General features: G+C 44.6%; 1 pseudogene; it reads left to right on the top strand.

The window, feature by feature from the left end:
• The first annotated feature begins 684 nt into the window (after window positions 1-684).
• Window positions 685-3,390, top strand: LOC123069298 (G-type lectin S-receptor-like serine/threonine-protein kinase At2g19130; annotated as a pseudogene).
• The last annotated feature ends 20,872 nt before the right edge of the window (window positions 3,391-24,262 follow it).

Here is a 24,262-nt window from a genome sequence, read left to right as displayed (position 1 = left end):
AGTACATTGTGAGAGGTGGGCGATGGGCGGTACATAGGAGTGGTGGGATGAGGTGGGAGTGAGGCAAGACTACCAACTCAGATGTTAGAAGTAGAGATTCCAACGACCACCTTGCACACCTTATTCTTTTCTCTGGGTTGCTATCGCATTGATACGAAAGGTTACATTTTTTTTGAGACACATGAAAGGTTACATGAGCGTTTTACTTAAAAGCTGATGTGGTGGTGAATAATTGGGCCAGGATTCTGGCCTGGGCCCACCACTGATGAAATTCAGGGGGCCGAGAGGATTATGCCACAGTCTATTCGTAGATGTAGCACTATCGCTAGAGAGATCCTTCTTCCAAACCACGTTTCCTCGTGACATGCAAGATGCAACAGAAAAGGCTACGAGACTGTCAAATGCTCTCGCAAAGCGGTGCAATTCAAACTTGTCAACAACCATATCATGTCAGTTATACGAAGAAAGATAAGCCGATTTCCACATAATTTCACCGTCCACTTTTATCAAAAAAAAAAAATCACCGTCCACTACAGCGTCCGCACGCACAAACACACACGAAAAGACAAAAGCTGAACTGTGACTCTGTGAAGGGAAGTGATTGAATTCCCTCAAAAAAAAAAAAGGGAAGTGATTGAAGGTGACATACTGACATGGGCGGGTGCGGGCGATATTTTCACCATAAACCAATGAGCCAACCTAAAGTGCAAACTAGTCTCAGCTCTGAACTTCTGAAGCTTGCTGAACTGGAGCAAGGTTTGAGAGCAAGACGGGCCGGCGGCGCCAATGGCGGCGGCGACGGGCGTTCACCGTCACCACTGGTCGGGCTGGAGGATTGGGAGAGGTTCCCAGTTCGTTCCTCTGAAAGTTATGCACACCAATGGCGGCGGCGCAGCTCGTTCGCTCGGCCTCGGCCTCTCCCCAGCCAAACGGGCGCCGCTGGTATTTCTCTTCCTCCTGTTCGTTGACGGCGCCCTGTTTGCCGCGTCTGCCACCACGGACACCATCCTCCCCGGCGAGGGCATCTCCGGGAACGAGACCGTGGTCTCCAGGAGCGGCGGCTTCGAGCTGGGCTTCTTCTCCCCAGGCCCCGGCATCCACTACTTCCTGGGTGTCCGGTTCAGGAATATGTGCCACAGCCCTACCTTCTGGCTCGGGAACAGGGTCGTCATCACCGACCTGCCCGCCGCGTCGCTGGAGATCTTCGCCGACAGTCTCTGCATCAAGCAGAATGGAGCCAGCCTCTGGTGCACGCCGTCGCCGGGCGGCAATGTGTCGTCCGCCGCCGTGGCGGTCCTCCTCGACAACGGCAACCTGGTGGTGAGGGACCAGGCAAACTCCTCGCCGGTCCTGTGGCAGAGCTTCGACTATCCCAGCGACGCGCTGCTCCCCGGAGCGAGGCTCGGGTTCGACAAGGACACCGGGAAGAACGTATCGCTGACGTTCAAGAGCTTCTCGCACAACGGCAGCCTCAGCGTCGACGGGACCCGCAGGAACGGGTTCGTGCTCACCACCGACGGCCATGCCAACCGCGGCACCTTCCCGGACTGGATGGTGTCCTCTCAAGACAATGGCAGCTCACTGGTGCTGAGCCACACGGAGGGCCCAAACAGTACCGAGTTCTTGCAGTTCCATCTGGGGCAAGTCAGCTTGATGCGGTACTCGGAGCCGGATCCGGCCGCAAACGGCACCGGTGGTTGGGTCGCTCGCTGGTCCTTCCCTTCCGATTGCAAGTCCGGCGGGTTCTTCTGCGGTAAGTTCGGCGCCTGCACGAGCAGCGGGAAGTGCAGCTGCTTGGACGGGTTCACGCCGTCGTACCCGATTGAGTGGGGGCTAGGGTACTTCGTCACCGGCTGCTCGAGGTCTCTCCCGCTGAGCTGCGAGACGGAGCACGACGATTCCTTCGTCCCATTGGACAAGGTGCAAGGACTTCCTTACAACGCCCAGGACGAGGTGGCCGGAACCGACGAAGACTGCAGAGCAGCTTGCGGGAGCAAATGCTACTGCATCGCCTACTCGTATGGCCATGGATGCAAGCTATGGTACCACAACCTGTACAATCTGAGCTTGGCTGCTAGGCCTCCGTACAGCAAGATCTACCTCCGTTTGGGCTCCGAGCCCAGGAGCAAGAAAGGCTTGCAAACAAGAGGAATTGCATTATTGGTCACTGGATTGATATGCTTTGCTTCTTTGATACTGATATCGATGCTGCTATGGAGATTCAGGAGGAATTCGTTTGCCGCCGGGAAGTTTGAAGTGGAAGGCCCTCTTGTGGTCTACACTTATGCACAGATCAAGAAAGCCACGATGAATTTCTCTGATAAAATCGGCCAGGGGGGATTCGGAAGTGTTTTCAGGGGAACACTGCCGGGATCAACTGCCATCGCTGTGAAGAATCTCAAAGTAATCGGGGAAGCAGAGAAGCAGTTCAGAACAGAGGTGCAGACACTTGGAGCGATCCAACATAATAAGCTGGTCCGTCTGCTGGGATTCTGTGTCAAAGGGACAGAAGGTTGCTGGTGTATGAGTACATGCCAAATGGCTCCTTGGACGCTCATCTCTTTAGAGAGAAATCTGGTGTGTTGAGTTGGAATGTTCGGTACCAAATTGCACTGGGCATCGCCAAGGGTCTCGCCTATCTGCACGAAGAATGTGAGGACTGCATCATACACTGCGACATCAAGCCTGAGAACATACTGCTCGATGCAGAGTTCTGCCCCAAGATTGCCGATTTCGGCATGGCGAAGCTGCTTGGGAGAGAATTCAACTCGGCGCTGACCACCATGCGAGGAACCATGGGATACCTCGCACCAGAGTGGCTATCCGGGCTGCCCGTCACCAGGAAGGCCGACGTGTACAGCTTCGGCATTGTGCTCTTCGAGATCATCTCGGGGAGAAGGAGCACCAAGATGATGCAGTTTGGGAGCCATCGGTACTTCCCTCTCCACGCGGCTGCTCAGGTGAACGAAGGGGAGGTTCTGTGCCTGCTGGATGCTAGGCTGGAAGGCGATGCTAATGTGGAGGAGCTGGAGGTCATCTGTAGGGTCGCCTGCTGGTGCATCCAGGACCAGGAGAGCGATAGGCCATCAATGGGGCAAGCTGTTCGCATGTTGGAAGGTGTCGTAGACGTTGATATGCCTCCAATACCAACTTCGCTTCAGGACCTTATGGAGGGTGATAGAAGTGATACATATTCTGATTCCTGAAGGAGGGTGCTAGAGAATTAGTCACTTATTATTGAGTTGAGAACTGAATCTGTGTTCTCATTTGTTTTTAGTTCCAAATTATAAGCTATCTACTATTAAAACAAACAACGCATTTGTACACTGTGCAAATTTCCTCGATTGATTGTTGTAGGGATTCAGGGAGGTTCCATTATGAAGAAACAATTTCTTATAGCGAAAATGCCGAATCGAGGCCGAGCTCCATCAAGGCCTTAATTTTGAAAATTTCAAATTCATACTTTTACATGTCAGGATTAAAAATAAACTACCAGAAAAGCGAAATTCTTTGTGTTGGAGGGGATGACAATATTTTGCAAATCTATGCTGACATTTTCAACTGTCAGATTGGTCATTCAACTGTCAGATTGGCCACTTCCCTATGAAATATTTGGGGGTTCCAGTCAGTTATTCACCAATTCGAGGGGTTGATTGGGATTTTTTGGAAGCCAAGTATGTTCGTAGATGTGATTCTAGATTAGGCAGTAATGCATCTTCGGGGGGTAGGCTGACGCTGCTGAATGCTAATATATCCAATATCGCTTATTATTACATGTCTATGTTCCTCCTGTCGAAAACCATGATAGACAGGTTGGACAAACATCGAAGAAGATTTTTTTTTGGCAAGTGTCCAAAAAGAGAAAGCGCTACTATCTAGTGCGATGGACTCGTATCTGTAGATCGAAGGAGAAAGGTGGTTTGGGCGTGAAGGATTTGCATAAGCAAAACTTAAGCCTTTTAACTAAGTGGTGGTGGAAGTTGGAGACTAGAACTGGTCTTTGGCAGGAGATTATTAGAGCTAAATACCTTGGTAGAGACACGGTAGCCTCTGTCAAAACAAAGGTGAATGATTCGCCTTGCTGGAAAGCTATTATGAAGGTGAAAGACCTTTCTATGGCTGGTAGAAAAATCATTATTCGATCTGGGAATATAGCAAGGGTATGGGTCGATCCTAATGGTGATCGGAAACCATTTAAGGATCAGTTCCCTCAGTTATTCTCGATCTGCAACTCCCCTGAATGCACTGTGAAAAAATGCTGGGAGGCAGATCCTTTATCTTTCTTTCGGAGGAGATTAAATAATGTGCTCAAGGAGCAATGGCAGCAGATGGTTGTTGCTGCTAGAGAAAGCTGTGTATCTGATGAATCAGATAGCATTAAGTGGGGCCTGGGTCCCAAAAAAGTATTTACAACCAAATCGGTGTATTCTTTCTTGGAAAGGAACAACACATGGTGCAATTTTGGGTGGGTTTGGAAAGTTGGCATTCCTTAGATCAAAATCTTTATGTGGCAACTGTTCCAAGATGCTATCCTTATCCGGGATGTGATGAAAAAAAGAGGGTGGAAAGGAAGCCCGATGTGTTCTTTCTGTGGGGAGAATGAAACCTCCCAGCATCTCTTTTTTACCTGTCCTGTAGCTAAAGTGACCTGGAGAAGCGTTGCTTGCATGCTCGGCACTGATCTGTGCCCGAACAGCTTATGGCGGGCTTATTCCTGGTGTTATGTTTACTTTCCGAATGGGGAGATTTTCTACACTGTCGGCATAGCTGCGCTTTGCTGGGCTATTTGGACATGTCGCAATGGTGCTACATTCGAAAATAAACGTTTGAAAACACCTTTTGAATGATGCTTCTCTATGTGTACTTTTCTTGGTTATTAGGCAGGACTGTTGAAGCAAGAGGATGCGGTTGACCTGCGAGCAGGAGTGGACATGCTGAAGAACAGTGCGTCAAGGCTGATGCGCATCTGCGCTGCGAACAAGGACTGAGAAGCTCGCTGGAGAATTGCTGAAGGAAGTGGTGATGCGTCGTCAAAAGAAGATGTGTGCATCTGTTGGCTGTCTTTTGCATTTGCCTTATGTTTCATTCCTGGAGTCTCTCCCATGTGTGGGACTATTGTTTTGGTGCTCGTCTGTGAGCTGGCTGGGGGGGGGGGGGTTGCCCCATCTGAACTTTCTGCGTGATTTGGTGTCGCCGGGTTTTTGCCCTACAGTGGGTTATCTCGATGGCGAGTGTTTACAGTAGGTTTCCCGGCGATGCCTGAACCCGCTCTCCCCTCTCCCGTCTCATTCTGTGGACTTGTTGTTATTTCCATTATGTCGCAGTAATGGAAAGGGGTTATGCTCGGTTCAAAAAAAATACTTTTACATGTCAAAACAACATGAAAAATAGTACGCACTTCTTGGCACATGTGAAGGAAATATGCCCTAGAGGCAATAATAAAGTTATTATTTATTTCCTCATATCATGATAAATGTTTATTATTCATGCTAGAATTGTATTAACCGGAAACATGATACATGTGTGAATACATAGACAAACATATAGTCACTAGTATGCCTCTACTTGACTAGCTCATTAATCAAAGATGGTTATGTTTCCTAACCATTGACATGTGTTGTCATTTGATTAATGGGATCACATCATTAGGAGAATGAGGTGATTGACATGACCCATCCCGTTAGCTTAGCACTTGATCGTTTAGTATTCTGCTATTGCTTCCTTCATGACTTATACATGTTCCTGTAACTATGAGAATTGTGTAACTCCCGTTTACCGGAGGAACACTTTGGGTACTACCAAACGTCACAACGTAACTGGGTGATTATAAAGGAGTACTACAGGTGTCTCCGAAGGTACATGTTGAGTTAGCATAATTCGAGATTAGGTTTTGTCACTCCGATTGTCGGAGAGGTATCTCTGGGCCCTCTCGGCAATACTCATCACCTAAGCCTTGCAAGCATGTAACTAATGAGTTAGTTATAAGATGAAGTATTACAGAACGAGTAAAGAGACTTGTCGATAACGAGATTGAACTAGGTATTGGATACCGACGATCGAATCTCGGACAAGTAACATACCGATGACAAAGGGAACAACGTATGTTGTTATGCGGTTTGACCGATAAAGATCTTCGTAGAATATGTGGGAACCAATATGGGCATCCAGGTCCCGCTATTGGTTATTGACCAGAGATGTGTCTCAGTCATGTCTACATCGTTCTCGAACCGTAGGGTCCGCACGCTTAAGGTTTCGATGACAGTTATATTATGAGTTTATGTATTTTGATGTACCGAAGGTTGTTCGGAGTCCCGGATATGATTACGGACATGACGAGGAGTCTCGAAATGGTCGAGACATAAAGATTGATATATTGGACGGATATATTTGGACACCGGAAAGGTTCCGGAGAAGTTTGGAGCCCCGGGAGGTTACCGGAACCCCCCGGGAGGTATATGGGCCTTATTGGGCCCATGTAGGAGGAAGAGAGAAGGAGCAAGGGAGGGGGGCGCGCCCCCCCAAGCCCAATCCGAATTGGGGAGGGGGCCGGCCCCCCCTTTCCTTTCTCCTTCCCCCTCTTCCTATTACTACTACTAGTACTACTTCCTAATACTAGTACTCTTTCCTTCCCCATCCAAATAAGATAAGGAAAAGAGAGGGAAACCTACTTGGAGTAGGTTTCCCCCTCCTCATGGCGCGCCCCCCCTAGGGCCGGCCACCTCCTCCCTCCCTCCTTTATATACGGGGGTAGGGGGGCACCCTAGAACACACAAGTTGATCATTGATCGTTCCTTAGCCGTGTGCGGTGCCCCCCTCCACGATATTACACCTCGGTCATATTGTAGCGGTGCTTAGGCGAAGCCCTGCAACAGGAGAACATCAAGATCGTCACCACGCCGTCGTGCTGACGGAACTCCCCCTCGGCGCCTCTGCTGGATCGGAGATCGAGGGTGCGTCATCGAGCTGTACGCGTGTCAAGAACTCGGAGGTGCCGGAGTAACGGTACTTGGATCGGTTGAACCGGAGGACGTACGACTACTTCCTCTACGTTGCGTCAACGCTTCCGCTTCGGTCTACAAGGGTACGTAGACAACACTCTCCCCTCGTTGCTATATCATCACCATGATCTTGCGTGTGCGTAGGAAATTTTTTGAAATTACTACGTTCCCCAACAGTGGCATCCGAGCCTAGGTTTTATGCGTTGATGTTATATGCACGAGTAGAACACAAGTGAGTTGTGGACGATATAAGTCATACTGCCTACCAGCATGTCATACTTTGGTTCAGCGGTATTGTGAGATGAAGCGGCCCGGACCGACATTACGCGTACGCTTACGCGAGACTGGTTTCACCGTTACGAGCACTCGTGCTTAAAGGTGGCTGGCGGGTGTCTGTCTCTCTCACTTTAGTTGAACCGAGTGTGGCTACGCCCGGTCCTTGTGAAGGTTAAAACGGAGTCTATTTGACAAACTATCGTTGTGGTTTTGATGCGTAGGTGAGATTGGTTCTTGCTTAAGCCCGTAGCAGCCACGTAAAATTTGCAACAACAAAGTAGAGGACGTCTAACTTGTTTTTGCAGGGCATGTTGTGATGTGATATGGCCAAGACATGATGCTATATTTTATTGTATGAGATGATCATGTTTTGTAACCGAAGTTATCGGCAACTGGCAGGAGCCATATGGTTGTCGCTTTATTGTATGAAATGCAAACGCCCTGTAATTGCTTTACTTTATCACTAAGCGGTAGCGATAGTCGTAGAAGCAATAGATGGCGTAACGACAACGATGCTACGATGGAGATCAAGGTGTCGCGCCGGTGACGATGGTGATCACGACGGTGCTTCGAAGATGGAGATCACAAGCACAAGATGATGATGGCCATATCATATCACTTATATTGATTGCATGTGATGTTTATCCTTTATGCATCTTATCTTGCTTTGATTGACGGTAGCATTTTAAGATGATCTCTCACTAATTATCAAGAAGTGTTCTCCCTGAGTATGCACCGTTGCGAAAGTTCTTCGTGCTGAGACACCACGTGATGATCGGGTGTGATAGGCTCTACGTTCAAATACAACGGGTGCAAAACAGTTGCACACGCGGAATACTCAGGTTATACTTGACGAGCCTAGCATATACAGATATGGCCTCGGAACACGGGGACCGAAAGGTCGAGCGTGAATCATATAGTAGATATGATCAACATAGAGATGTTCACCATTGAAACTACTCCATCTCACGTGATGATCGGACATGGTTTAGTTGATTTGGATCACGTAATCACTTAGATGACTAGAGAGATGTCTGTCTAAGTGGGAGTTCTTTAGTAATATGATTAATTGAACTTAAATTTATCATGAACTTAGTACCTGATAGTATTTTGCTTGTCTATGTTTGTTTGTAGATAGATGGCTCGTGCTGTTGTTCCGTTGAATTTTAATGCGTTCCTTGAGAAAACAAAATTGAAAGATGATGGTAGCAATTACACGGACTGGGTCCGTAACCTGAGGATTATCCTCATTGCTGCACAGAAGAGTTACGTCCTGGAAGCACCGCTGGGTGCCAGGCCTGCTGCTGATGCAACTGACGACGTTAAGAACGTCTGGCAGAGCAAAGCTGATGACTACTCTATAGTTCAGTGTGCCATGCTTTACGGCTTAGAACCGGGTCTTCAACGACGTTTTGAACGTCATGGGGCATATGAGATGTTCCAGGAGTTGAAGTTAATATTTCAAGCAAATGCCCGGATTGAGAGATATGAAGTCTCCAATAAGTTCTACAGCTGCAAGATGGAGGAGAACAGTTCTGTCAGTGAGCATATACTCAAAATGTCTGGGTATAATAATCACTTGATTCAACTGGGAGTTAATCTTCCGGATGATAGCGTCATTGACAGAATTCTCCAATCACTGCCACCAAGCTACAAGAGCTTTGTGATGAACTATAATATGCAAGGGATGAACAAGACTATTCCCGAGCTCTTCGCGATGCTGAAAGCCGCGGAGGTAGAAATCAAAAAGGAGCATCAAGTGTTGATGGTCAACAAGACCACTGGTTTCAAGAAAAGGGGCAAAGGGAAGAAGAAGGGGAACTTCAAAAGGAACGGCAAACAAGTTGCTGCTCAAGTGAAGAAACCCAAGTCTGGACCTAAGCCTGAAACTGAGTGCTTCTACTGCAAGCAGACTGGACACTGGAAGCGGAACTGCCCCAAGTATTTGGCGGATAAGAAGGATGGCAAAGTGAACAAAGGTATATGTGATATACATGTTATTGATGTGTACCTTACTAATGCTCGCAGTAGCACCTGGGTATTTGATACTGGTTCTGTTGCTAACATTTGCAACTCGAAACAGGGACTACGGATTAAGCGAAGATTAGCTAAGGACGAGGTGACGATGCGCGTGGGAAATGGTTCCAAAGTCGATGTGATCGCGGTCGGCACGCTACCTCTACATCTACCATCGGGATTAGTTTTAGACCTGAATAATTGTTATTTGGTGCCTGCGTTGAGCATGAACATTATATCTGGATCTTGTTTGATGCGAGACGGTTATTCATTTAAATCAGAGAATAATGGTTGTTCTATTTATATGAGTAATATCTTTTATGGTCATGCACCCTTGAAGAGTGGTCTATTTTTATTAAATCTCGATAGTAGTGATACACATATTCATAATGTTGAAGCCAAAAGATGCAGAGTTGATAATGATAGTGCAACATATTTGTGGCACTGCCGTTTAGGTCATATCGGTGTAAAACGCATGAAGAAACTCCATACTGATGGACTTCTGGAATCACTTGATTATGAATCACTTGGTACTTGCGAACCGTGCCTCATGGGCAAGATGACCAAAACACCGTTCTCCGGATCTATGGAGAGAGCAACAGATTTGTTGGAAATCATACATACAGATGTATGTGGTCCGATGAATGTTGAGGCTCGTGGCGGATATCGTTATTTCCTCACCTTCACAGATGATTTGAGCAGATATGGGTATATCTACTTGATGAAGCACAAGTCTGAAACATTTGAAAAGTTCAAAGAATTTCAGAGTGAAGTAGAAAATCATCGTAACAAGAAAATAAAGTTTCTACGATCTGATCGTGGAGGAGAATATTTGAGTTACGAGTTTGGTTTACATTTGAAACAATGTGGAATAGTTTCACAACTCACGCCACCTGGAACACCACAGCGAAATGGTGTGTCCGAACGTCGTAATCGTACTTTACTTGATATGGTGCGATCTATGATGTCTCTTACCGATTTACCGCTATCGTTTTGGGGTTATGCTTTAGAGACGGCCGCATTCACGTTAAATAGGGCACCATCAAAATCCGTTGAGACGACGCCTTATGAACTGTGGTTTGGCAAAAAAACCAAAGTTGTCGTTTCTCAAAGTTTGAGGCTGCGATGCTTATGAGAAGAAACTTCAACCAGATAAGCTCGAACCCAAATCGGAGAAATGTGTCTTCATAGGATACCCAAAGGAGACAATTGGGTACACCTTCTATCACAGATCTGAAGGCAAGATTTTCGTTGCTAAAATCGGATCCTTTCTAGAGAAGGAGTTTCTCTCGAAAGAAGTGAGTGGGAGGAAAGTAGAACTTGATGAGATAACTGTATCTACTCCCTTATTGGAAAGTAGTTCATCACAAGAACCGGTTCCTGTGACAACTACACCAATTAGTGAGGAAGCTAATGATATTGATCATGAAACTTCAGATCAAGTTTCTACTGAACCTCGTAGGTCTACCAGAGTAAGATCCGCACCAGAGTGGTACGGAAATCCTATTCTGGAAGTCATGTTACTAGACCATGATGAACCTACGAACTATGAGGAAGCGATGATGAGCCCAGATTCCGCAAAATGGCTAGAGGCCATGAAATCTGAGATAGGATCCATGTATGAAAACAAAGTATGGACTTTGGTTGACTTGCCCGATGATCGGCAAGCCATTGAGAATAAATGGATCTTTAAGAAGAAGACTGACGCTGATGGTAATGTTACTGTCTACAAAGCTCGACTTGTTGCAAAAGGTTTTCGACAAGTTCAAGGGGTTGACTACGATGAGACTTTCTCACCCGTAGCGATGCTTAAGTCTGTCCGAATCATGTTGGCTATTGCTGCATTTCATGATTATGAAATTTGGCAAATGGATGTCAAGACTGCATTCTTGAATGGATTTCTAGAAGAAGAGTTGTATATGATGCAACCTGAAGGTTTTGTTGATCCAAAAGGTGCTGACAAAGTGTGCAAGCTCCAACGTTCCATTTATGGACTGGTGCAAGCATCTCGGAGTTGGAATAAACGTTTTGATAGTGTGATCAAAGCATATGGTTTTATACAGACTTTTGGAGAAGCCTGTATTTACAAGAAAGTGAGTGGGAGCTCTGTAGCATTTCTAGTTTTATATGTTGATGACATATTATTAATTGGAAATGATATAGAATTTCTGGATAGCATAAAGGGATACTTGAATAAAAGTTTTTCTATGAAAGACCTCGGTGAAGCTGCTTACATATTGGGCATCAAGATCTATAGAGATAGATCAAGACGCTTAATAGGACTTTCACAAAGTACATACCTTGACAAAATTTTGAAAAAGTTCAAAATGGATCAGGCAAAGAAAGGATTCTTGCCTGTGCTACAAGGTGTGAAGTTGAGTCAAACTCAATACCCGACCACAGCAGAAGATAGAGAGAAAATGAAAGATGTTCCCTATGCTTCAGCCATAGGCTCTATCATGTATGCAATGCTGTGTACCAGACCTGACGTATGCTTAGCAATAAGCTTGGCAGGTAGGTACCAAAGTAATCCAGGAGTGGATCACTGGACAGCGGTCAAGAACATCCTGAAATACCTGAAAAGGACTAAGGATATGTTTCTCGTATATGGAGGTGACAAAGAGCTAGTCGTAAATGGTTACGTCGATGCAAGCTTTGACACTGATCCGGACGATTCTAAATCGCAGACCGGATACGTGTTTTTATTAAACGGTGGAGCTGTAAGTTGGTGCAGTTCTAAACAAAGCGTCGTGGCAGGATCTACATGTGAAGCGGAGTACATAGCTGCTTCTGAAGCAGCAAATGAAGGAGTCTGGATGAAGGAGTTCATTTCCGATCTAGGTGTCATACCTAGTGCATCGGGACCAATGAAGATCTTCTGTGACAATACTGGTGCAATTGCCTTGGCAAAGGAATCCAGATTTCACAAGAGGACCAAGCACATCAAGAGATGCTTCAATTCCATTCGGGACCAAGTCCAAGTGGGAGACATAGAGATTTGCAAGATACATACGGATCTGAATGTTGCAGACCCGTTGCCTAAGCCTCTCTCACGAGCAAAAGATGATCAGCACCAAGACTCCATGGGTGTTAGAATCATTACTATGTAATCTAGATTATTGACTCTAGTGCAAGTGGGAGACTGAAGGAAATATGCCCTAGAGGCAATAATAAAGTTATTATTTATTTCCTCATATCATGATAAATGTTTATTATTCATGCTAGAATTGTATTAACCGGAAACATGATACATGTGTGAATACATAGACAAACATATAGTCACTAGTATGCCTCTACTTGACTAGCTCATTAATCAAAGATGGTTATGTTTCCTAACCATTGACATGTGTTGTCATTTGATTAATGGGATCACATCATTAGGAGAATGAGGTGATTGACATGACCCATCCCGTTAGCTTAGCACTTGATCGTTTAGTATTCTGCTATTGCTTCCTTCATGACTTATACATGTTCCTGTAACTATGAGAATTGTGTAACTCCCGTTTACCGGAGGAACACCTTGGGTACTACCAAACGTCACAACGTAACTGGGTGATTATAAAGGAGTACTACAGGTGTCTCCGAAGGTACATGTTGAGTTAGCATAATTCGAGATTAGGTTTTGTCACTCCGATTGTCGGAGAGGTATCTCTGGGCCCTCTCGGCAATACTCATCACCTAAGCCTTGCAAGCATGTAACTAATGAGTTAGTTATAAGATGAAGTATTACAGAACGAGTAAAGAGACTTGTCGATAACGAGATTGAACTAGGTATTGGATACCGACGATCGAATCTCGGACAAGTAACATACCGATGACAAAGGGAACAACGTATGTTGTTATGCGGTTTGACCGATAAAGATCTTCGTAGAATATGTGGGAACCAATATGGGCATCCAGGTCCCGCTATTGGTTATTGACCAGAGATGTGTCTCAGTAATGTCTACATCGTTCTCGAACCGTAGGGTCCGCACGCTTAAGGTTTCGATGACAGTTATATTATGAGTTTATGTATTTTGATGTACCGAAGGTTGTTCGGAGTCCCGGATATGATTACGGACATGATGAGGAGTCTCGAAATGGTCGAGACATAAAGATTGATATATTGGACGGATATATTTGGACGCCGGAAAGGTTCCGGAGAAGTTTGGAGCCCCGGGAGGTTACCGGAACCCCCCGAGAGGTATATGGGCCTTATTGGGCCCATGTAGGAGGAAGAGAGAAGGAGCAAGGGAGGGGGGCGCGCCCCCCCAAGCCCAATCCGAATTGGGGAGGGGGGCCGGCCCCCCCTTTCCTTTCTCCTTCCCCCTCTTCCTATTACTACTACTAGTACTACTTCCTAATACTAGTACTCTTTCCTTCCCCATCCAAATAAGATAAGGAAAAGAGAGGGAAACCTACTTGGAGTAGGTTTCCCCCTCCTCATGGCGCGCCCCCCTAGGGCCGGCCACCTCCTCCCTCCCTTCTTTATATACGGGGGTAGGGGGGCACCCTAGAACACACAAGCTGATCATTGATCGTTCCTTAGCCGTGTGCGGTGCCCCCCTCCATGATATTACACCTCGGTCATATTGTAGCGGTGCTTAGGAGAAGCCCTGCAACAGGAGAACATCAAGATCGTCACCACGCCGTCGTGCTGATGGAACTCCCCCTCGGCGCCTCTGCTGGATCGGAGATCGAGGGTGCGTCATCGAGCTGTACGCGTGTCAAGAACTCGGAGGTGCCGGAGTAACGGTACTTGGATCGGTTGAACCGGAGGACGTACGACTACTTCCTCTACGTTGCGTCAACCCTTCCGCTTCGGTCTACAAGGGTACGTAGACAACACTCTCCCCTCGTTGCTATATCATCACCATGATCTTGCGTGTGCGTAGGAATTTTTTTGAAATTACTACGTTCCCCAACAACATGTTGTTGAAATATAGCAAGAGAAACAAGAGATAAACAGTAATGAATCTGGTGTCCTTTATTATTGATGAAGATTACATATATACTCGAAGGGTTGGGCGCACTTTGCTGCTTGGCTTTCTAAAGAAAAAATCACCCTGTTTCAAAATATTGTTGGGGAACGTAGTAATTTCAAAAAAAAATCCTACGCACACACAAGATCATGGTGATGCATAGCAACGAGAGGGGAGAGTGTTGTCCACGTACCCTCGTAGACCGAAAGCGGAAGCGTTATAACAACGCGGTTGATGTAGTCGTACGTCTTCACGATCCGACCGATCCAAGTACCGAACGTACGGCACCTCCGAGTTCAGCACACGTTCATCTCGATGACGATCCCCGGACTCCGATCCAGCAGGGTGTCGGGGAAGAGTTCAGTCAGCACGACGGCATGGTGACTATGATGATGTTCTACCGACGCAGGGCTTTGCTTAAGCACCACAACGATATGACCGAGGTGGAATATGGTGGAGGGGGGCACCGCACACGGCTAAGGAACGATCACGAAGATCAACTTGTGTTGTTGTGAGGTGCCCCCCTGCCCCCGTATATAAAGGAGGGAGGGGGAGGTGCGGCCGGCCCCTAGGCGTGCGCCTGGAGGAGTCCTACTCCCACCGGGAGTAGGACTCCCCCCTCTTGCCTTGTTGGAGAAGGAAGGGGGAAGGGGGAAAGAGGAAAGGGGGGTGCCGCCCCCCCCCCTTCCTTGTCCTATTCGGACTAGGGGAGAGGGGGCGCGCGGCCTGCCCTGGCCGGCCCTCCTCTTCTCCCTTAGGGCCCATGTAGGCCCATTAACCCCCGGGGGGGTTCCAGTAACCCCCCGGTACTCCGGTAAAATCCCGATTTCACCCGGAACGCTTCTGATATCCAAATATGGGCTTTCAATATATCAATCTTTATATCTCGACCGTTTTGAGACTCCTCGTCATGTCCGTGATCACATCCGGGACTCCGAACAACCTTCGGTACATCAAAAACTATAAACTCATAATACAACTGTAATCGTAACGTTAAGCGTGCGGACCCTACGGGTTCGAGAACTATGTAGACATGACCTAGAACAGTTTCCAGTCAATAACCAATAGCGGAACCTGGATGCTCATATTGGCTCCTACATATTCTACGAAGATCTTTTATCGGTCAAACCGCATAACAACATACGTTGTTCCCTTTGTCATCGGTATGTTACTTGCTCGAGATTCGATCGTCGGTATCCAATACCTAGTTTAATCTCGTTACCGGCAAGTCTCTTTACTCGTTACGTAATGCATCATTCCGTAACTAACTCATTAGCTACATTGCTTGCAAGGCTTATAGTGATGTGCATTACCGAGAGGGCCCAGAGATACCTCTCCGACAATCGGAGTGACAAAACCTAATCTCGAAATACGCCAACTCAACATGTACCTTTGGAGACACCTGTAGAGCTCCTTTATAATCACCTAGTTACATTGTGACATTTGGTAGCACACAAAGTGTTCCTCTGGTAAACGGGAGTTGCGTAATCTCATAGTTATAGGAACTTTGTATAAGTCATGAAGAAAGCAATAGCAACATACTAAACGATCAAGTGCTAAGCTAACGGAATGGGTCAAGTCAATCACATCATTCTCCTAATGATGTGATCCCATTAACCAAATGACAACACATGTCTATGGTTAGGAAACATAACCATCTTTGATCAATGAGCTAGTCAAGTAGAGGCATACTAGTGGCATTAAGTTTGTCTATGTATTCACACATGTATTATGTTTCCGGTTAATACAATTCTAGCATGAATAATAAACATTTATCATGATATAAGGAAATAAATAATAACTTTATCATTGCCTCTAGGGCATATTTCCTTCAGTCTCCCACTTGCACTAGAGTCAATAATCTAGTTCACATCATCATGTGATTCAATACCAATATTCACATCTGTATGTGATTAACACCCATAGTTCACATCGTCATGTGACCAACACCCAAAGGGTTTACTAGAGTCAATAATCTAGTTCACATTGCTATGTGATTAACACCCAAAGAGTACTAAGGTATGATCATGTTTTCCTCATGAGAGAAGTTTAGTCAACGGGTCTGTCACATTCAGAGCCGTATGTATTTTGCAAATATTCTATGTCTACAATGCTCTGCACGGAGCTACTCTAGCTTATTGCTCCCACTTTCAATATGTATCCAGATTGAGACTTAGAGTCATCTGGATTAGTGTAGAAGTTTGCACCGATGTAAATTTTATGACGAACTCTTTTATCACCTCCATAATCGAGAAACATTCTCCTTAGTCCTCACTAAGGATATTCTTGACCGATGTCTAGTGATCTATTATTAGATCAAAATTGTATTCCTTTGCCAAATTCAGAGCAAGGTATACAATAGGTCTGGTCCGTAGCATGGCATACTTCTATAGAACCTACGACTGATGCATAGGGAATGACTTTCATTCTCTTTCTATTTTCTGCCGTGGTCGGGATTTGAGTCTTACTCAATTTCATACCTTTGCAACACAGGCAAGAACTCTTTCTTTGACTGTTCCATTTTGAACTACTTCAAAATCTTGTCAAGGTATGTACTCGTTGAAAATCTTATCAGGCGTCTTGATCTATCTCTATAGATCTTGATGCTCAATGTGTAAGCAACTTTACTGAGGTTTTTATTTGAAAAACTCTTTTCAAACACTCCTTTATGCTTTGCAGAAAAATTCTACATCATTTTCGGTGAACAATATGTTATTCACACATTCTTATCAGAGAGTCTGTAGTGCTCCCACTCACTTTCTTGTAAATACAGGCCTTTCCAAAAGTCTGTATAAAACCATATGCTTTGATCAACTCATCAAAGCGTATATTCCAGCTCTGAGATGCTTGCACCAGTCCATTGATGGATTGCTGGAGCTTGCACATTTTGTTAGCACTTTTAGGATTGACAAAACCTTCTGGTTGTATCATATACAACACTTCTTTAAGAAATGTCCATTTAAGGAATGCAGTTTTGACATCCATTTGCTAGATTTCATAAAATGTGGCAATTGCTAACATGATTAGGACAGACTTAAGCATCGTTACGAGTGAGAAAATCTCATCATATTCAACACCTTGAACTTGTCGAAAACCTTTCGCAACAAGTCGAGCTTAGTAGATAGTAACACTACTATCAGTGTCCGTCTTCCTCTTGAAGATCCATTTATTTAACATGGCTTGCTGATCATCAAGCAAATCAATCAAAGTCCATACTTTGTTCTCATACATGGATCATATCTCAGATTTTATAGCCTCAAGCCATTTCGAAGAATCTGGGCTCATCATCGCTTCCTCATAGTTCATAGGTTCATCATGGACTAGTAACATGACTTCCAGAACATGATTACCGTACCACTCTGTTGCGGATCTTACTCTGGAAGACCTACGAGGTTTGGTAGCAACTTGATCTGAAGTTTCATGATCATCATCATTAACTTCCTCCCTAATTGGTGTAGGAATCACTGGAACTGTTTTCTGTGATGAACTACTTTCCAATAAGGGAGAAGGTACAATTACCTCATCAAGTTCTACTTTCCTCTCACTCACTTCTTTCGAGAGAAACTTTTTCTCTAGAAAGGATCCATCTTAGCAACGAATAACTTGCCTCCGGATCTGTGATAGAAGGTGTACCCAATAGTTACCTTTGGGTATTCTATGAAGACGCACTTCTCTGATTTGGGTTTGAGCTTATCAGGTTGAAACTTTTTCACATAAGCATCGCAACTCCAAAATTTAAGAAAGGACAACTTTGGTTTCTTGCCAACCCACAGTTCATAAGGCGTCGTCTCAACGAATTTTGATGGTGTGCTTTTTAAAGTGAATGCAACTGTCCAATATCCAATAAAGTGCATAACCCCAAAACGATAGTGGTAAATTGGTAAGATACATCATAGATCGCACCATATCCAATAAAGTGCGGTTATGACGTTCGGACACACCATTACGCTGTGGTGTTCCATGTGGCGTGAGCTGTGAAACTATTCCACATTGTTTTATATGAAGGCCAAACTCATAACTCAAATATTCTCCTCCACGATCAGATTGTAGAAACTTTATTTTCTTGTTACGATGATTCTCCACTTCACTCTAAAATTCTTTGAACTTTTCAAATGTTTCAGACTTGTGTTTCATTAAGTAGATATACCCATATCTGCTCAAATCATCTGTGAAGGTCAGAAAATAACGATAATCGCCACGAGCATCAACACTCATTGGATCGCATACATCGGTATGTATTATTTCCAATAAATCAGTAGCTCGTTCCATTGTTCCGAAGAACGGAGTTTTAGTCATCTTGCCCAAAAGGCACGGTTCGCAAGCATCAAATGATTCATAATCAAGTGATTCCAAAAACCCATCAGCATGGAGTTTCTTCATGCGCTTTACACTGATATGACCCAAATGGCAGTGCCACAAATAAGTTGCACTATCATTATCAACTTTGCATCTTTTGGCATCAATATTATGAATATGTGTATCACTACGATCGAGATCCAACAAACAATTTTAATTGGGTGTATGACCATTGAAGGTTTTATTCATGTAAACAGAACAACAATTATTCTCTGACTTTAAGTGAATAACTGTATTGCAATAAACATGATCAAATCATATTCATGCTCAATGCAAACGCCAAATAACATTTATTTAGGTTTAACACTAATCCCGAAAGTATAGGGAGTGTGCGATGATGATCATATCAATCTTGGAACCACTTCCTACACACATCGTCACTTCACCCTCAACTAGTCTCTATTTATTCTGTAACTCCTATTTCGAGTTACTAATTTTTAGCAACCGAACAAGTATCAAATACTCAGGGGCTACTATAAACACTAGTAAGGTACACATCAATAACTTGTATATCAAATATACCCTTGTTCACTTTGCCATCCTTCTTATCCACCAAATATTCGGGGCATTTCCGCTTCTAGTGACCATTTCCTTTGCAGTGTAAGCACTTAGTTTCAGGCTTTGGTCCAGCTTTGGGCTTCTTCGCGGGAGTGACAACTTGCTTGTCATTCTACTTGAAGTTCCCTTTCTTTCCCTTTGCCCTTTTCTTGAAACTAGTGATCTTGTCAATCATCAACACTTGATGCTCTTTCTTGATTTCTACCTTCATCGATTTCAACATCACGAAGAGCTCGGGAATCGTTTTCGTCATCCCTTGCATACTATAGTTCATCACAAAGTTCTACTAACTTGGTGATGGTGACTAGAGAACTCTGCCAATCACTATGTTATCTGGAAGATTAACTCCCACTTGATTCAAGTGATTGTAGTACTCAGACAATCTAAGTACTTGCTCACTAGTTGAGCAATTCTCCTCCATCTTTTAGGCGAAGTATTTGTCAAAGGTCTCATACCTCTTGACACGGGCATGAGTCTGAAATACCAGTTTCATCTCATGGAACATCTCATATGTTCCGTGACGTTTCAAAAACGTTTTTGTAGTCCCGGTTCTAAGCCATAAAGCATGGTGCACAAAACTATCAAGTAGTCCTCATATTGAGCTAGCCAAACGTTCATAACGTCTGCATCTGCTCCTGCAATAGGTTTGTCACCTAGCGGTGCATCAAGGACATAATTCTTCTGTGCAACAATGAGGATAAACCTCAGATCACGGACCTAGTCCGCATCATTGCTACTAACATTTTTCAACATAGTTTTTCTCTAGGAACATATAAAAACACAGGGAAGCTATAACGTGAGCTATTAATCTACAACATAATCTGCAAAATACTACCAGGACTAAGTTCATGATAAATTAAAGTTCAATTAATCATATTACTTAAGAACTCCCACTTAGACAGACATCTCTCTAGTCATCTAAGTGATCACGTGATCCAAATCAACTAAACCATGTCCGATCATCACGTGAGATGGAGTAGTTTTCAATGGTGAACATCACTATGTTGATCATATCTACTATATGATTCACGTTCGACCTTTCGGTCTCCGTGTTTCGAGGCCATATCTGTATATGCTAGGCTCGTTAAGTTTAACCTGAGTATTCCGCGTGTGCAACTGTTTTGCACCCGTTGTATTTGAACGTAGAGCCTATCACACCCGATCATCACATGGTGTCTCAGCACGAAAAACTTTCGCAATGGTGCATACTCAGGGAGAACACTTCTTGATAATTAGTGAGAGATCATCTTAAAATGCTATCACCGAACTAAGCAAAATAAGATGTATAACAGATAAACATCATATGCAATCAAAATATGTGACATGATATGGCCATGATCATCTTGCGCCTTTGATCTCCATCTCCAAAGTACTGTCATGATCTCTATTGTCACCGGCACGACACCATGATCTTGATCATCTTGATCTATATCAATGTGTCGTCACATGGTCGTCTCGCCAACTATTGCTCTTGCAACTATTGCTATTGCATAGCGATAAAGTAAAGCAATTATTTGGCACTTGCATCTTATGCAACAAAGAGACAACCATAGGGCTTCTGCCAGTTGCCGATAACTTCAACAAAACATGATCATCTCATACAACAACTTATATCTCATCACGTCTTGACCATATCACATCACAACATGCCCTGCAAAAACAAGTTAGACGTCCTCTACTTTGTTGTTGCAAATTTTATGTGGCTGCTATGGGCTGAGAAAGAACCGTTCTTACCTACGCATCAAAACCACAATGATAGTTCGTCAAGTTAGTGTTGTTTAACCTTCTCAAGGACCGGGCGTAGCCACACTCGATTCAACTAAAGTTGGAGAAACTGACACCCGCCAGCCACCTGTGTACAAAGCACTTCGGTAGAACCAGTCTCGCGTAAGCGTACGCGTAATGTCGGTCCGGGCCGCTTCATCCAACAATACCGCCGAACCAAAGTATGACATGCTGGTAAGCAGTATGACTTGTATCGCCCACAACTCACTTGTGTTCTACTCGTGCATATAACATCAACGCATAAAACCTAGGCTCGGATGCCACTGTTGGGGAACATAGTAATTTCAAAAAAAATCCCACACACATGCAAGATCATGGTGATGCAGCAACGAGAGGGGAGAGTGTTGTCCACGTACCCTCGTAGACCGAAAGCGGAAGTGTTATAACAACGCGGTTGATGTAGTCGTATGTCTTCACGATCCGACAGATCCAAGTACCGAACGTATGGCACCTCCGAGTTCAGCACACGTTCAGCCTGATGACGATCCCCGAACTCCGATCTAGTAGGGTGTCGGGGAAGAGTTCCGTCAGCACGACGGCGTGGTGACGATGATGATGTTCTACCGACGTAGGGCTTTGCTTAAGCACCGCAACGATATGACCGAGGTGGAATATGGTGGAGGGGGGCACCGCACACGGCTAAGGAACGATCACGAAGATCAACTTGTGTTGTTGTGAGGTGCCCCCCTGCCCCTGTATATAAAGGAGGGAGGGGGGAGGTGCGGCCGGCCCCTAGGGGTGCGCCTGGAGGAGTCCTACTCCCACCGGGAGTAGGACTCCCCCCTCTTGCCTTGTTGGAGAAGGAACGGGGAAGGCGGAAAGAGGAAAGGGGGGTGCCGCCCCCCCCCCCTTCCTTGTCCTATTCGGACTAGGGGGGAAGGGGCGCGCGGCCTGCCCTGGCCAGCCCTCCTCTTCTCCCTTAGGGCCCATGTAGGCCCATTAACCCCCCCCCCCCCAGGGGGGGGTTCCGGTAACCCCCCGGTACTCCGGTAAAATCCCGATTTCACCCGGAACGATTCTGATATCCAAATATAGGCTTCCAATATATCAATCTTTATGTCTCGACCATTTCGAGACTCCTCGTCATGTCCGTGTTCACATCCGGGACTCTGAACAACCTTCGGTACATCAAAAACTATAAACTCATAATACAACTGTCATCGTAACGTTAAGCGTGTGGACCCTACGGGTTTGAGAACTATGTAGACATGACCTAGAACAGTTTCCGGTCAATAACCAATAGCGGAACCTGGATGCTCATATTGGATCCTACATATTCTACGAAGATCTTTTATCGGTCAAACCGCATAACAACATACGTTGTTCCCTTTGTCATCGGTATGTTACTTGCTCGAGATTCGATCGTCAATATCCAATACCTAGTTTAATCCCGTTACCAGCAGGTCTCTTTACTCGTTACGTAATGCATCATTCCGTAACTAACTCATTAGCTACATTGCTTGCAAGGCTTATAGTGATGTGCATTACCGAGAGGGCCCAGAGATACCTCTTCGACAATCGGAGTGACAAAACCTAATCTTGAAATACGCCAACTCAACATGTACCTTTGGAGACACCTATAGAGCTCCTTTATAATCACCCAGTTACGTTGTGACATTTGGTAGCACGCAAAGTGTTCCTCCGGTAAACGGGAGTTGCATAATCTCATAGTTATAGGAACTTTGTATAAGTCATGAAGAAAGCAATAGCAACTTACTAAACGATCAAGTGCTAAGCTAACTGAATGGGTCAAGTCAATCACATCATTCTCCTAATGATGTGATCCCATTAATCAAATGACTGGGATCATATACATATTTTTTTGCTCTGAACTTTATTAAAGTAAAAAAGAAATTTGACTTTATGAAAAACTAAGACCCCTTATATTTTAGAATTGATGGAATATTTAGTTTGGCGGGTGGGTGGGATGATAGAGTGTGTTTTATATTTACTTATAATGCATTGATTTGTTGGGCCTTTCGTGGTGTGATTTTGTGTTATCCGCTAACCAATCTATATTTATGTCGAGAAATTTCGGTGTCGGTGGTTGTGTATACTATATTGGTGCTATCACATGGTGGCACTACTTTTTTCTAGGTGGCGGGAGGGTGTGTGGGATTGATATGTTTTTGCAGGCCGGTTGTTGCTGATTGATTTGAAAAATTGCTGGCCAGGTCAAAATCGTAAACCAAATCCAAATGTGAATACCTCAACTGAATGAAAGAACTTCAAAATTAGGAAACATAATGAATTAAAAGAATTAAATGGGAGAGCTTGAGAAATTGTTGTCCCGGTCAAAATTAGATGACACGATTCTAAATTGAATACCTCAATTAGTTATGATGCCTTAGAAATTAGAAAGCATAGTGTATAGTATAAAACAATTTGGTGAGAGAACCTTGCAAAATTGTTGACCCGGTCAACATCGGATGACCCAATTCTAATTGAAGACCTTAATTGAATGTGGGCTCTTTAAAACTAGGGAGCTTAGTGTTATAGAAGATAGCCCCCGAAGGGGTGCATCCAGGGGATGAGTCTGTTGAGACAGAGAGGGAAACAACATGACGGTTAGCGGGAGGCTAACCGCAAGTCGGTTATAGAAGTGGAGATTAACCCCATTAATTAACTCCTTGTTAATTAAATTCCAACACTCACCCTAATCTACACTTGCTCATGTAATATCATCATCATCACTAGAGACTCCTCCAAACCCTGTGGAAAAAATGAGGAGTATATTTTTTGACATGTTGCTAAATTCCTTCAAACACAGTGGGAAAATAAGAAGAAAATGATGCAATATATAATGGTTATTGTCTCTTTTAACTCAATATGGGAGAACCCATAGAGTTCAGAACACAATTAATATGTCATATATACTTTCCTAAAAACCCTCATGGGGAAAACAAAAAGTATGACATATGATCTCGTGCTGAAATATAGCAAGAGAAACAAGGGATAAACAATAATGAATCTAGTGTCATTTTTTATTGATGAAGATTACATATATATAGCCCCCGAAGAGGTCCATCCATGGGATGTGTCTGTTGAGACAGAGAGGGAAACGACATGACGGTTAGCGGGAGGCTAACTGCAAGTCAATTATAGAAGTGGAGATTAACCCCTTAATCAACTTCTTTTTAATTAAATTCCAACACATGTGTCTGCCACCACTTGGGCCTGCCAAGGGGGAACCCTCTAGGGCCTCCCGGAACCTTTTCAGACCTTGTTGTGCCTTCATGGTTACCTTCGGAACCTTCCCAATATAATCTTTCTTTACTAGCTAGATATGCTTGGAGAGTTCTACATGATCCT

The sequence above is a fragment of the Triticum aestivum genome, chromosome 3B (assembly GCF_018294505.1).
Source record: "Triticum aestivum cultivar Chinese Spring chromosome 3B, IWGSC CS RefSeq v2.1, whole genome shotgun sequence".
Classification (NCBI taxonomy): Eukaryota; Viridiplantae; Streptophyta; class Magnoliopsida; order Poales; family Poaceae; genus Triticum; species Triticum aestivum.
Note: the sequence above shows the minus strand (reverse complement) of the source record. Positions and strands in the feature narration are given on the sequence as shown.